Source organism: Protopterus annectens, chromosome 5.part1 (genome assembly GCF_019279795.1).
Source record: "Protopterus annectens isolate FY-2018-M chromosome 5.part1, PAN1.0, whole genome shotgun sequence".
Classification (NCBI taxonomy): Eukaryota; Metazoa; Chordata; order Ceratodontiformes; family Protopteridae; genus Protopterus; species Protopterus annectens.
The window spans coordinates 421009900-421026869 of NC_056736.1; the positions used below are offsets into that span (position 1 = coordinate 421009900).

General features: G+C 38.9%; 1 protein-coding gene across 1 annotated transcript in view; it reads left to right on the forward strand.

Moving 5' to 3' along the window:
* Positions 1-16970, forward strand: part of VEGFD (vascular endothelial growth factor D) — a 769460-nt gene that overhangs the window by 695645 nt on the left and 56845 nt on the right. The gene's annotated exons all lie outside the window — the stretch shown is intronic.

Genomic DNA, 16970 nt, shown 5'->3' on the forward strand with positions numbered 1-16970 from the left:
CACCCTTTTTAACTTGCAGAAAAGGAGAAAAAGAAGAGAGCCATTTGACAGATTAATATCATTCAGGTAGGTAGTTAGAGACCCACAGAAGATTTGGTTTTGAAAGGCCCACAGAGGACATTAGAGGCAGAAGTTTCTTAGTGACACTATATCAGAGGTTTTTGAAATATGTAGAAAATCAGAAGAGATTATAGATAGATTAGTACTAGGCTAACTGCCCTTGCAAGACATTTTAAGCCTAGCCAATTATCCCCTGTGAGATTCAAACCCTGTATGCTGTGTTTGTAAGGCAAACACCTTAGCCATTAGGCCACCCTCCCAACCTTAAACTTTCCTTTATCTCTAGCCTGGTCAGAAACCATGTTGTGTTGGGGTTAGGTGATCATTTTGCAAGAGGTACTGAAGGGGTTGATTATTAATACAATTTTCGAGGATCTTAGAAATAAGAACAAGATTGCAACTGGCCTAAAGTTAGAAATTTCAGAGACATTGCCTCCTTTACGGAGAGGAATAATGAAGATTTTCCCCCCACAGGGCAGAGATATGAGAGTCTTGAATAGATCTGTTAATGAGAATTGAGTCTCAGTATGCTATAGAGTCTGCAGAGAGCTTAAGGTACTCAGCATGATGTGGAGACAGGTTGGAGATTGAAAGCATCGATGGCACGACTAGTAGACTTTTGAAGTAGATTAAATGGTTTGGGAAGAACTGGAGGAAAGAGAAGCTATGATGTTGAAGAAAGTGTTAAATTTAGTAGCTGTTTCTGAGGGGGATAAGTCCAGATAGGTGTTTGGTAAGGACAGAGAGCCAGTTTGAATTTCTTTCTTAATTGAGCTCCTGAATTTCTTTGGATTTTTTTTTTTTTTTTATGATTATCCTGTGGGTCAGAGTAATAATTTTTTTTTTTCTCTAGGCAGCTTTGCTTCTTGATAAGGTTGCACAACTCTTTGTGTCGATGTAATGTTTGCCCACTTTATTTCTGCTATTATTTCTATGCTTTGTCACATTTTTGCTTGAGAATAGAATGAGACAATAGGGGAGGTTGAGTATTTTTTACTGTTTTATTTCTGGTAGGGGCAAGGGTATTTAAACAGTTCATGAATATATTGTTGAATTTGTTGACAGCATTGTCTAGGGGTAAGGTATTAAGTGGAGACCAGATTATGTATTTTAGTAAATTATTGAGTGTATCAGGATGAAAGTTAGAAATATTTTGGGTAGTTCTGTATTCCTGTTTTTTGTTTTAGCTGGTGAGTGATTTCTATATTGGTGAATATGTGGTGATGGTCACTAAGGGAATCAGGTAGAACACCTGAGATAGCATACTTGCTAGGGTCAGGGACAAGTATCCAGTCAAGGATATAATTTTTATGATTTACTTTGTTGAGCTGAGTAGGAGAGGAGATCAGCTGTTTGAACCCATATAACTTAAAACTAGTGGTAGGGGTGTTAGATGTCACAGATTACCACTCAATGTTAATGTCGCCTAAGATAATAGTTTCACTAGTAATATTTGTAGTAATCCAGCTAAGAATGTCTTCTAATAAGCTAATATTATGACCTAGTGGTAGGCAGATGGCAACTATATAAAGCTTTTTGTGTTTGTTTACACTGCAAACAGAGATAAGAAGTTCTGCATTTTGGGAGGTTGGTATGTTGGTTTTCAGAGATAAGAAACTTAGACAGCTATTATATACAACTGCAATACCTCCCTCTTTTTGTGTAGTCTGTCATAATGAATTATATTGTAGACATGGGAAAGCATTTCGGAATGTTTTGTGTGGGGTGTTAGCCATATTTTAGTAATGAGAGTAATATCTGGTGAGTATTGAATAAATCATGCTTGTATCTCTGTAACTTTGTTTACAATACTACAAATGTCAACGGAAGTAAGGAAACGTTTTGCGGGTATTGTATAGGAGCTAGGAGCACAGGATGGTGGAATGGACGAGGCTGAGGAGACTGGTGGGGATGGATGTCACCACAAAGAGTGATTTCAGAGAAGAGATGATTAGGATGAGTTAAACTTTTGTAAAGTATATGAATTTATTCCAGGTTATGTCAAAGTGAACTGAATGCCTCTATGTTTTGTATTTGAAAAGACAAATAGGTTGGACCTTAAATACATTTGAAGAAATAGATATGAAGGAGGGTTTAGCCTGAGTATTGATAAGGTGGCTGGTTGTGTGTGAGTATAAATAAAGTGTGAGCGTACCATGAAAGGTGGTAAAGTGACATGAAATGAGTAGTAGAGATGTGAAGATGTAAAAGAATAACACAGTAGCTAGAGAGGACTATGGATTAGTTCAGGGGAGATTATAGTTGATTGAAAAAGAAAAGATGTTAAAGGAGAAGGGAGGAAGGTGCGGGGAAAAATAGATGAGAGTAGAAATGGTTTATTGGAAATTCCAGGCAGGGTGGGCCCCTATTATGGAGATGGAGAAAGGTTAAGATATTAATAGAGTATAGTCAGTTAAAGAACTGTAGAATATACTGTGGTGTGGTACAGTGAAACTGAGAATTAAAGGATGTGTTAGAAGAATGATTAAGTGGGTGATGTGTCTCATAAAAGCTTTGTGGGTATTATGTTTTCTGTCAATATTATGAAAGAAAGTGTAATACTGAAGAAAGACTTGCTTAACAAGAAGAAGTGAATATTATACAAGGGGAAAAGAAGTAAAGAGTGTAAAGTTAGAACAATACAAAAGAGTCAATTATGTGAAGAAGTAGAGAAGATTTAGTGTGGAGGGAAGGTGACATACGGTTGTAAGGGGTTTGTGTGAATGCTATTGGATAATGAGGTAGTAGCAGGGATTGCTGACGCTAGTTGGAAGAAGAGGAGATAGGAATGCAGAAGGAGAGGGGATATGTTCAGTACAAATTTAGATAAGGAGGGGTGGGTGGGAATTGGATATAGGGTAGGAGAGTGTATTCAGCCTGAGCATAGTGACGGTGAATGGATTAGGCTACAGTCCCTCACAGATAGAGGTATTAACCCAAGAAAAACAATCAGTGACAATGGAGGCAAGGGAAGGTTTAAATAGCAATGTGGGTGTTTTTTTTAAATAATTGAGTAATTTAACAGAACAGCAGAGCAGAGAAAGTTTTAACAAGTTGCTCATGGGTAAGAAAGCCATACGTTAAAAACAGGAAAAGCTGCTCATGGGCAAGAAAACCATATGTATTAAAGTAAAATGGCTTTAACAAGCCTGAAGCTCATTAGCATATTAAGTGTCCATTGCATTGATGTGTAAAATATGAGTAGAAAGATTAAGAGAGAGTATTACTTCACTGTTTGCAGTTGAAGTAATGATTTTAAGAATGGCAAATGCTATTTTTCTTAGAAATAGATGCAAACTAATGGTTCAAATCTAGATGAGTTAAGCTTGCAACTGTGTACATTTAATATGTCCATTAGTAAAGGACATATCCATTAGACCTTCATCATCATCACCAGAATGCCCCAAAGAGCAAATGCACAAATAACTGAAAACTTGAAGGTTATTGCAGCCATAACTGATAGTCTGTTAAATACAGGTCATGTACAATATGGATTGTGCACATTGAGCTTACCATAGCAGCATATTTTTGATTAAATCACTACCGCAGTAGCATTAGCTATATAGGTTATAGCCTGCAAAGGATATAATGACCATCCAGTCTTCTAGAAGCATTTATATCCCCACCCAAGCACTCATGCTGCTGTGAGCTTGAGCTCGTCTATGGAGAAAAAAGTTTCAGGACTTTCTTGGCTGCAAAAGAGGGAACTACTATCCTGAAAAGGCATAAAAAGGAAGAGTACAACAACTGTTGTAAAAAACAAAACTATATTCAAACAAGGGGATAAAGGGAGAGTGGAGCTACTACAGCAGTGATTTAAGTGAACATGTGCTGTTATGATAAGTGTAGCTTACACAACTGAACTATATTCATCATAAAACACTGTAGGCTTAGTTATATAGTTAGACTACCATATTGTATCCCACCTAGGAGTAGGAAGAATTAGGTTCCAGGAGTCCCTGGATAATGGTCCTAACAAAGCATGACTTGGATCTGGAAAAGGAATCCAGTTTGTAGTGCTTTGTAAAAGTATGTACAGACATCCAAGTAGCTACCCATAAAATGCTACTAGAGTCCATCCCTTTATATGAACCTATAGACAATTCACCCCGGGGATCACTCCAATGGCTCTACTTGACAGAGGCACTGGGAACTAAGTTCGGGTGGCAGGATGCCAGGGTAATCCTATGGGCTAGTCTTGTAAAGGCTCCAGGGCCATTAGTCTAGTACACACCTATGAACCTAAAACATTAAATAAGACAAGTCTGTCATAGGCTGTGCCTTGATCCTGCCTGGAAGTGTATTACCATGGTGGGGATAACAAAAAAAAAAACAATAGCAAGGGAAACCATCCAGAAATAGTCAATTTGACATGAGTTGCCCATTCTTTGTCCATTCATATGAGATAAACAGCTGTTCAGCTTTCATAAAGGACTTATTTCTGTCAAGATAGTACCCGAGTTGCCTGTGCAAATCCAAAGTATGCAAAATTCTGTCTGGTTTTGAGGTTCAGAAAAGAATGTAGAGATACTGATGGCTTGATTCAAAGTGAACTTTGATTCTACTTTTGGCAAGAATGAAGGAATTTTTCTTAAAGTAAATTAAAGTAAAACCCAAAATGAGTCAAGGTAGAAGCAATAAATTTCAGTATCACTTAAATCATATTAATGTCTGAAAATGTTACATTGGAAGGGAAAACATCTCAGATTCACTGTCATTTCTGCAATGTCAAAACTTCAGTCTAAAAATAACATGAAAGTCTGATGGAATTCATACATGTGGCAGTTAAAATACACAACCAGGAGTATATCTTCCTGCAAATGAAATGCAGATAAAAACAGTGGCAGCAGGACGTTTAACTTAGAAATTGTCTGCCAATGACAGGTAAAGCTGAACAACTGCCTAACTTACCAACAAATATATAGATGTAGTCTTAGCAGTTAAGCAAAGACACTGTTAAATTTATACATCTACTGCATGTAGATAACACTACAATAAGAAAAGTTTGCCAGATGCAAGGACTAACAGAAGCATTCACTTTGTGCATACCTCTCAACCTCTTAGCACAGAAATCTGGACAAAGCCAAAATTAGTGGGAGGACAAATGCCCCAAAATAGGGACAAATGTTAAATACTGCTCTTATAAAATTAGAAAGTTGCTAGAATAAAGGGATTTCCATTGCTCCAGGGCCCAGTCAGTCAACTATTGTACAAGAATGGTTCTATCCCCCTACGGCTCCCATTGAAAGCCAAACAACACTAAAAGAACTACCAGCTACTAGCGACTAGCAATGGAAAGCAGTACAATCCTGACCCTCTACTCTAAAACACTATAAAAGGCTCTATCCCCCTATGGCTCCCATTAAAAGGCTAACAACACTAAAAGAACTACCAGCTACTAGTGACTAGCTACGGAAAAGCAATACAATCCTGACCATCTACTGTAAAAGACTATACAAGGTTAACAACTGCAAAACTAAATATATTACTCTGTTTAAAATGCTGAGCTGGGTCCATAGCACTGGAAATAACCCTTGTGCTCCTATAAATTTTAGCTGAAGTACTAAACCTAGCTTAACATACAGTTGCCCACTATATTGCTATCTAAGGGTAAAATAAAGGTTTGCTACTTACCCCATAAGTCTATCTTACATTGCCTGTGTAACTCTTAAGTTAAATTGCAAGCAGTGAACACAGGTACCTTGACATTTGCTTCATCCTTGCCCCTTGAGTGTGAAAAGCCTACCAGCGACTTGATTCCCACCCCCTGCCTGCATCAGAATTGGTGTTACTTATTCTCCTGCTCTAAGCGCCATTTTTAAATTTCCAGTGCTCCAGGGCCCAGTCGGTCAACTATTCTACAAGCATGGTACGTAATTTCAACTGCATGAATGCTATTACCAATATATGCAACTTGATTATAAAAAAAGACTGTTTTGGCTTAGTATCTAATTAGAACAGAGGTTGTTGCAGCTAATTATTTAGTATATATACATTGGATATACAGAAAACAACTACTTTGGTGTAATTTACTAAATAGAAAAGAGGTTGCTGCTTCTTTGTCCTGATAAAGCTAAGGGCAGTAAAGATTACTGTGCACGACATCCTCGTGTAACCAATAAGACTGGTCATCACTAATATACATTGGTTTAACTGTGACTACCGGTCACATCTAAGACTGCCTTGTTTTAAGCTAAGCGTTTTAAACTACCTAGCGTGATTAAGCATATGTTTACTAAGATTGCCCTGATTTAAGTTATGTACCTCTAGCTACCTAGCTTGATTATGTAAAAGTTTACTAAGATTGCCTCGAATTATGTTATGCATTGTTAGTTACCTAGCGTGACTAAGTGCATGTTCAAGAGCAGTGATAGTCCGCAATCGTTACCTGTATACTGTTTAGGTTTATGTGCATTAGGGACATTCTATTAAACTAAGTGGTGAGGTTGCTCTGCTGAGCAGAGATCTATCTAACTGTGTACTTTAAATTTAAGTAGTGGCTTAGTACCTATGGTCATAAACTATAATTAAGGAGGTAAATTCTTTATCCATTTCAGGTTCTATCCCCCGACGGCTCTCATTGAAAGGCTAACAACACTAAAAGAACTACCAGCTACTAGCAACTAGCAATGGAAAGCAATACAATCCTGATAGTCTACTCTAAAAGACTATACAAGGTTAACAACTGCAAAACTAAATATATTTATCTGTTTAAAATGCTGAGCTGGGTCCATAGCACTGTAAATAGCCCTCATGCTCTTCTAAATTTTAACTGAAGTACTAAACCTAGCTTAACATACAGTCGCCCACTATATTGCTATCTAAGGGTAAAATAAAGGTTTGTTACTTACTCCATAAGTCTGTCTTACACTGCCTGTGTAACTTTAAGTTAAATTGCAAGCACTGAACACAGGTACCTTGAGATTTGGTTCATCCCCGCTCCATTCATCCTCCCTTCACTCAGACTCGCTCCATGCCCCACCCTGCCCCCAGATTTCACCCACCCCTGGTATTGCTAAATTTATACCAATTAAGCCACTCCCCATTTCTAATTAACCAATCATCAATAACTGCATACTAACAGCTCTCCCTATCATCAATAGCCAATTACCAAGTCTCTCAACAGTCTGTTTCTAAAAACAACATCCAAATTATACTACTACCAGTCACAATGATGGCACCCAAAATCCTCCTTATTCTTCCATTAGTACCCCTGCTACTCCTCCCATTTATCTTCACCATCTATGAGAATCAGCTCAACCTAGGATTTCACTATCCTAGATTCCATATCTCCTCCATACCAGTATTAAAAGAAAATGGATACTTCTCTACTCCCCTCTCATTCAACTCCTCTGCTCCTGAATACTACCAACCAATTAGATCCCATCATGCCACCCCAAAAACCAAACTGTACCAAAAACTCTTATATAAAATACTAAAACTCATACTTAACCTATGCTACAACCTAACAAAACATGGGAACATCCACCCCCAACCCTGGCCCAGCCTGCACTGCTGCACCCAGCTACCACAATAATAATCCTACCAATATTACTCTAACAGGCCCCCCAACTCATTCCTAGCCTGTCATCTAAATATTAGAAGCTTAAATAATAAGGTTCACTACCTGCACTCCCTCTTAGCAATCCATTCCCCAGATATATTATGTCTTACTGAAGCCTGGCTAGAACCTGCAACTAAAGATAATCAAGTAATTCCCCCTGGGTATCAAATACTTAGACTAGACAGAGCTAGCAGGAAAGGTGGTGGGGTCGCTGTTTTCCAAAAATCCACCCTTACAGTCACTGCAGACACCCAACAACCACCCCAAAATAATAATGCTGAAACCCTGATTACCAAACTGCAAATTAACAAAAACAAGTGTATATACATTGTCTGTGTCTACATTCCCCCAGGTAAAAATGTTAGCACACTAGAAGACATCCTGCAATGGTTATCTAGTAACTACCCCCAAGAACCTTTGTACTTGGTGACTTTAACATTGATTTGAGCTCCTGCTCCTCTAAATCTCCCACTACCCACATTAACCTTTATGAGTTTTCACAGGTGATTTGCACTCCTACCAGCCTCAATAAAACTAATAACAAAGGAAGTACCCTAGATTGGATACTTATCAATGGCCATCCCCATTCATACAAGTCCGGGATCCTGCCTGATGACCTAAGTGACCACTGTGTCACCTATATAATCAAGCTCAAAGCTGATAACCCCCAATTACCCACTTACAAAAATATAGAACCAACAAAAACTTTAACCTTACCAACTTCCAAAATGAGCTCAGAGCATGTAACTAGTCACTCCTAAAATCACTCCCACTAGATGATGCAGTGGAATACTTCAACAACAAATTCCTTGCCATCCTCAACTCACATGCCCCTACCCGCTTCATCAAAACCAAAACAAAAACAGCACCTTGGCTGTCTAAAGACACAAAATCTAAAATTATACTTAGAAATAAAGCACGGGCCACTTGACAAGCAAAAAAAGACCCACAACACCTACTTGCTTATAGACAATTAAGGAACAATACCAAAAATCTATTATCCTAGACAAGAAAAACTTCTATTGTCACCTGCAACAGACAGACCATACCAAACCCCAAAAGTTCTGGGATGGCATAAATAAACTACTTCACCCAGGACATACTTCTACTCCCTCCCCTTCAGCCTCTACCAATGAGTCGCCAGGAGACACTGCAAATACTTTCAGTAACTTCTTCACAGAAACTATCCAGACCCTGGCCAACCAACTCACTTCCACCTTCTCTCTCTCTTAGATAATAACTCACCTAACACCCCCTCACCTTCAGCTTTCTACCTGTTCCCATCACCTTAGTCTGAAGTCTTATTAAGAAACTAAAGCCTACCAATCTCACTGCTGACCTTCTCCCTGCTGAGTATTTGCAAAAGGCTGCAGATGTCATAGACTACCCAATCTCAATCTTTATAAATAGAACCCTATCCGAAGCCTCCATTCCCTCTATCTGGAAAGTATCCCATGTTATACCTCTACATAAAGGTGGTAGCTCCTTAGAAATATCAAAGTACAGATCCACAGCCATTCTAGCTCTACTTGCTGAAATAAAGGAAAAATATGTCCATAAACAACTCATGCACCACCTAATTCAAAATAAACTGCTGGCTGACAGCACAACTTCAGACCATACCACATCACCACCTCAGCTCTTCCCTCTTTCACTAATGTCATTAACCATAACTGAAATAGCCTTCTTTCCTCTGCTCTCTTTCTAGATCTATCCAAGGCTTTTGATATGGTAGACCATCAGTTACTCATCCTTACCCTGAAAGCCTTCTCCTTAGACTACCACTCTCTCCAGTGGTTTCAGTCCTATCTATCTGGAAGTCAACAGGGAGCCCTATGGCAAGATAAACTATCATCTTGTGTACCCATCACCTTAGGAGTTCCACAGGGCTCATTACTAGGACCACTATAGTTCTCCATGTTCATTAATGACCTCCACACCATCATCCCTAAATCATCATGTATTCATTATGCAGACGACTCCACGTTGGTCTGCTCAGCCACCTCACAAACAGATCTGCAGTCTCTAACCCAAAGTACTTTCAATACTGCTGAAAATTGGCTCATTAATCGCTGTCTGTTATTAAACCCTAAAAAAACAAAGCTGCTCCTGTTCACTCCCACTCGTAGGTCCAATCCTCCACCCATTACCATTATATCTAACAATGGGACCATTATCTCCCCTGAAGCTCAATCCAAACTCCTGGGAGTCAAAATAGACAATAACCTTACATTTGATGCACATGTCAATCAAACCATCAAAACCATAAACAAAAAACTTGGATCCCTTTACAAGCTCAAACCTTTCCTTACTCCTCTTGCTAGAAATGCTACGCGCCATTCTCATCTCCTATCTACCCTCCTTTATGCCTCCTCTCTTCTAAGAAACTTGCACACAACTGAAATTAATAAATTATCCTGCTGCTATAACCACATCACTAGATTTGCCACTGGCTCAGCGTATAGGACTCACCACTGTCGCAACCTAAGTCTTCTAGGGTAGCATGAATTACCTTTCCTACTACAGATTAACCATCTCATAGTTGCTCATAAAGCACTCTACCACCCTGATAATACACCAGCACTCAAAAATATTGTCAGCCTATATAGTAACCACAGTAAACTTCATTCATCCAATAGACTATTGATCCAAACTGTCAAATCCAACAACACAGCTGGTGATGCCTTGTTTGCCAACTCGGTCAGCAAAACCTGGAATCAACTCCCTGCTCACCTTACTCCCGAATCCTCACTCACACTTTTCAAAGAAAATCTCAAAATATATTTTAAATGCCCTTACTCTAATCCTGACTAGAATCATCTTTGTGTCTCAAGAACTTTACCACAATTGCATTATGCATATTAAATATCCTAATGTAGAATTTCTTAACTCTAGCTTCTATCCTATTGTCGCACAATGGTACTATACTCATTTCTGATTTAAAAATGTGTATAAACAGTGTGTCTCATGTATTCTTAACTGTCTGTCTGTTATATTGTATATATCATATTACTGTGTAGATCTTTTACTTTTTTACTTTTTTCTCCCCGAGCCTCCACTGAAAATGGCCATGTATCCAGTCGGACTATCCCAGTCAACAAATGTAAAATAAATAAATAAGTACAATTGTGTAAACATGCATTTTCTGAGGGATGTGAAGTTTAAATCTCAAATGACTGTCATTATTTAATGACTTTAGTCCTCAATGATTTGCCAGAAATCCACAAACTATAGGCAGAACAGACTAGAAATATGAGGCAAAAATCTGGACAGTTGAGAGGTATGACTTCATTTGAAATCAAGCTAGAAGGCAGGCACTACAGCTACAATGTGCAATCTCTTCTGCAATTGTATTGATTTAACAGGGACAAACGTGGACACTACTTATTACACATTCCACTGTAACTGGCCTGGGTAGGACTGGAAACACAAGAGACTGTATGCAAACCCAAACTATACTGAATAGCTACCCTACCCGACGACTTCATGCCATGCATTTAAGTGGCAGCAAGATGCATAGTTAGCTTTAAACAGTTATTAAATAAGTGCAAGATAAGGCCAGTTGGTCTAACAAAGCAGATAACATCATATATTAAACAGCTAACTAACACTAAAAAAGTTTAAGAAATCACAAGAAGTGAACACAAGCTCAGTATACTACAGAATGTGTATATGTGAGATGTGGTATAGGAGTAAGAAATATGATCCTTAGAAATATAAATGATTTTAAAAGACTGTCCAATAGTAGGACTACACAAACGAAGTCACTATCTAATAGAGAATAGGAGAACAGCTGGTTAACTTAGGATACCATGTTCACCAACCCCTTCCCAAACCCTTACCCACAACATGGAAGAATCAGTTGATACATCTGATTTGACTTGATTTGATTTACATTTGATGCCACAACGCTAGCATATATGTCTCAACAATCTCTAGGATTACAGCAGAGAAGTTATGTATTAAATTAAAAATTGGAGAGATAGATCTGTCTTTCAGTAAGGGAGCACAGCACATCTATGTATCAAGCAAAGAATGTTGAATGAGGTGACATAAACAGCAGCAAAAAATGTAGAAGGTGTCATGGTAGGGGCATTACATTTTTGACCTGCTTAAATCAAATCATCACATCATCGTCAATTCCCCTTTTTCTCTATTTTCTACTTGGGGTCAGCGTGCCATATCAACTGTCGCCATCAGTCTCAATTTGATGGCACTCTCATACCTCCTTTAAGAATCATGCCTCAGGTCCCAGGTCTTCACACAATCCATCCATGTCTTTCTGGATATCCTAGTTTCCTCTTGCCTTCTTCCTGTCTGTCACAACTCTTCACCAGATTGTCATCTCCTTTTCTGTATATGTGCCCAAACCAGCTGTTCTTTTTTAACTTCTCTGCAATTGAAGCTACTTTGGTTTCTGTTCTTATGTCCTCATTTATTTGTCTGTCCCACAATGTGCATTCTGCCAACCATCTCAGACACTTCCTCTCCATCACGCAAATCCGGTTACAAATGCTTTAAAGTGCCTTAATCACTCTGTACTCAACGACCCATTTTCTGCCCAGCAACAAAGTAAACTGCCTTTGCAAGGATCAAATTCAGGACCCTGTACACTATAGTCACAGTAGTTAATCACTAAGCCATCATAATAATACATATGAATGAGGTATCAGTAAACTAATCCTCACCACAGGAAAATCAAACCAAACATGAACTAAATCTATGTACAGTGTGAAGTGGTATAACCTGCTACATAACATAAATATGTGAACTGGAGTACTGCAGTAAGCACAGATGTGAGGTGTTATTGTAATAAAGTGTAGAAGTAGTAGAAGTGTAGAATCATGAATACCAGACACATATATAACCTGTAATGAATAACAAATCACTGCCAAAAGGCAAATATAGTGTTAATTAACTATTAAGCAATGCTAACCGCAGCACAGCTCAACTTACTAAGAGTAAGCAATGTGTAGGGGAGCCAATCCAATCTGCCTAGTGGTATACCTCTTTATGCACTGCCAGCCTTAGGTAAGCAGGTGTGCCCATAGCTTAGCCTTTTCAAACCTGGCCAATCAAGAAAAAGTGCGGGTAATTGGCCGTGTTTAACCCCCACAGGTGGGAATACATTCCATAACTGGTTGTAGCTTTCTACTGTAGGCAGAATGGCTGGTCTGGGTGAAGGCACTCATTTTAGAGCACAGTGCTGGGGCATCCAAGAGTCAAAAATCATGGTATGGCTCCTGGTAAAACACCATGAGGAGAGACTACTGCAGGGCCAGTACCAGGGCTTGCAGTATAAAATGGAGGCCTTGGACAGTCTCGCCCGTGACCTCACCAGTGCCACAGGTATCCCTCAGACTGGTGAGCAGGTCAGGCACCACTATGCTGACCTGAAGTGGTGGAGGGGTGATGTACTGGAACAGTGGATCCAGGAGTCTCGGCAGATGCCTAATGCCCCAGTACTGAGTAAGTACTCATTCCACTAAGTAGTTAAGAATTGCCTAGCTTGTGTATACTATGGATAGGTATGGCTAAATATCACTGTATTTCTCTGATAGCTGCAGATGAGTGGGCTGCAAACCAGCAAGCCCATGATGCTAGGTTGCAAAAGGTATGGCTAAATATCACTGTATTTCTCTGATAGCTGCAGATGAGTGGGCTGCAAACCAGCAAGCCCATGATGCTAGGTTGCAAAAGCTGCAGCATGAGGCAGGTTAGTAATTAGTCTGCATGTACTGTCATAACAAATAAATATAAGAGCCTTAGAAAGTGTTGTACCAGTATAAATAAATGTGTAATAGTCTGTGAATAAAGGTATAACCCTTGGAGTGCTTCTGTTTACTCTTCTGTCATATGTTGACAAACTTTGCATACTATAAATAGTACAGTTGTATTTTAAGCAGTGTCACCCGCACTGTGGTATGCAGATAAAATGTGTATGAAGTCCTGCATAACAATGTTGGAAGTGCCAAGAGGTCAGTTATATTGTACAAGTGAGGGAGACTTAGATAGAAAACAGTAGAAATCTTTACATCAATTCCCTGATAGCACAGTGTACTGTGATGTTAGCTATATTTTTTGTCACACACAGCAGGGGTTTGAATCCTAAGAGTGCTACTAAGCTATATGCATAATCATACCCCACAACTGTACAGATTTTGTTACAATGTTCAGATAGAAAGCTGTATGCATAATTACACCCAACTATACAGCATTTGCTAGAATATTAAAATTAAAATCTGTATGTATATTCAATAGTCATACCCTACAACTGTTACAATCTGTCCAGCATGTCCAGATAAATGGCCCATATCACCAGCCTGGTACCCTTTTCCCCTGAAAAATCAATGTGATTATCCAAGAAATGTAGGCAACCGTTAATGACATATAACTGATAGTTAAACGTGTACATAGTCATAGAATGTATATGAAAACAAACCTGTTATTCTAGCACCTCACCCAAAGTGTATGACAGCAATTCTCAACATATGTTGCATTAACACCTGCATCTTGTCATGCCTGTATGTAAGACACAGGCACGTATATCATAATCTATAAACATACCAGTGTAAAATATAAGGCCATTGGGTAGTGTAATAATACATGTAAGGGAAAGATCACTGCAGTGACTAAGAATGTTGTGAAAACTACAAGGATATATTAGTTGTTAATTGAACTCTCTCTCTCACCCCTACCATATGTGCAAAATAACCCAATGACACTCCTCAAATGGTATGCGAACACTCCAAACCTTTGTTGGGACATATGTTCTAATGGTTTATAAATATTCACATTTGTTTCTATGCATGTGCCATGTTAAAATACACCCATATTGGTGGCCTGTTGCCATCAATGAAACCTGCATGCTCTTGTAATGGCCACTGTTGTTCCATATATGCATGTGTTCTGCTTGATCTGCAACTGTGTTAAATCTGGTGTTTTCGGTTAATGGGAATACCTATGCATGCTGTTATAACTAATCCTGAATGTTGTTGACTGTTAATAACCCATAGCTGTCATAAACCTGCTACAACATAGCTCTTATGGGAAGGCCAGTCCCTGCAGAGCCAACTGTCCCACCTCAGCTGGCCATGGCACTGGGCACCAGCTCATCTGTGGCCCAGCCTGGGACCTACTCCTCCATGGGTCCTGTGGCACCTTTGGGCAGAATTGCTGCAGGGGATGGGGCTTGCCCCCCCACTCAGAGTGGGCACGGAGGGGAACCTGTCACCCGTCAACATGTCCGGGCCGTGGTGCATAGGGAGCTTGATCTGGAGTTTTGAGACCAGCTATGCCAGCTTGAGGGCTGAATGACGCAATTAGAGGGTGAGCCTGCCCCTCCTACACAGCCCCCAGCACAGCAACCTTTGGGGTCGTGAAGGTGCAGTGGTGACTGCCCATGGGTGAGGATCTCAATCCCACTGTTTCCATTTGGGGGCTCATGGGCTTGCGACTTCCAAACACCCCTCCCCATCCAAGGTGTTTACCCCCCAGATGTGTGATATACTGCCCCTGTATGCATCTTGTTTGTCTTATCTGTTAACTTACCCAACCTACCTCCCCAAATATACCTACTATCCCTCCCCAACATCCCACTCTCACCTGAGAAAAAGGGCAATCTGCTCCCACAAAAAAGTCTCGCCCCTTACATAGCTGTCCATTTTGCACACATGTCCACTGGACACATGTAATCTGGTCTAATTGGCATCACAATGAATATATGTTGTCCTCACCCCTCTCCCAGGGGTTTGAGGGTCCAAATGTACCTCCAAATTCAGTGTATATGCATACCTGTTACTGTAGAAGAAATGGGTGCTATGGACCTTTCCTATACCCTTCCTGCACATGCCTAGCTATTTTCTCTACTGTCTTTCCCTCTTTGTGCCCCTTTTTTCACCACTTTCCTATCAACCCCTTTTTCTTTTCTTTTAAAGGAATGAGTGTGGGGGCAAGTGGCAGTAAGCTCTTTTAAACAGCAGTAAGCGGATTTGCGTGGGTTTGTGTGAGGGTAAGCTATGCGTACACAGGTTGAATAATTCCGAAGCTAACTGAGTATAAGAAAACATAAGCGGAGGTTAGCAGTGCTTACCGTCATGCAAACCCACGCAAACCTGCTTATAACTGCTTAAAAGTGCCTTAATCAGTCTGTATCCAACAGCCCTTATTCTGCCCAGCAACAAAATAAACTGCTTTTGCAAACCCAGGAACCTGCACTTCATACACAAAGTAATTTACCACTAAACCATGGCAGATATACACAACCTGATGTTTTCACAAACATATTATCCAGCACAATTAGTCAACAGTACAGGAAATGTATTACTGTCATACCACACAACCTGTTAATGCAAGACGTCTGGACAAAGTATGCGACAATGTGGGTACAAATAGGGATATATGTCAACTAATGCTCTAATACACTTAAAATGTTGTTAGTTACACAGTTATATGTATTTGAACACATACGTAGAAGGAGATGAAGTCTGAAACACAAAAGTGTCTGCACTAGCCACTGACTTCAATGCTGCAGTCATCCATGTTAATTGCCAAGAGAATGAGGAACAGGCCAAAATATGAGTCAAACATGCATGGACATATGGACAGATATATATCTGTAAATGTAGACAGATAGACAGCATATATATATATATATATATATATATATATATATATATATATATATGTATGTATGACTCACAAATAATCATATAACATCAATTGTATATAGATACATAAATATGTTCATATGTATGTATATTTATATATATATATATATATATATATACATGTGTATATATATATATATACATGTATATATATGTATATATATATATATATATATATATATATATATACATGTATACATATATATATATATATATATATATATATATATAAATATGTATATATATATATATATATATATATATATATATATATATATATATACACACATATATATATATATATATATATATATATATATATACATATATATATATATATATATATATATATGACATATGTATAGGTACATACACATATACACAGACAAAAGGTATTAGTAGCCATACATTCAATCAGGGATAGTAGGTAGCACTCAAACGACCAATAATCCACCAAAAAATGCTACAAAAGTCGCAGCAATGCTTCCAGATAATATACGCTCAATTTATTGAAATCCAACAATCCATTAACGCACTTGACATTGACAAACAACAGAACGCGTTTTCGTCCCTCTTCACCAGGACTTCATCAGACAAAAGGTATTAGTAGCCATACATATGTAGAAGTAGTGTGGAAGTACTGGGTGCAAAGTATATCCCTCAGCCACAAGCCCTTT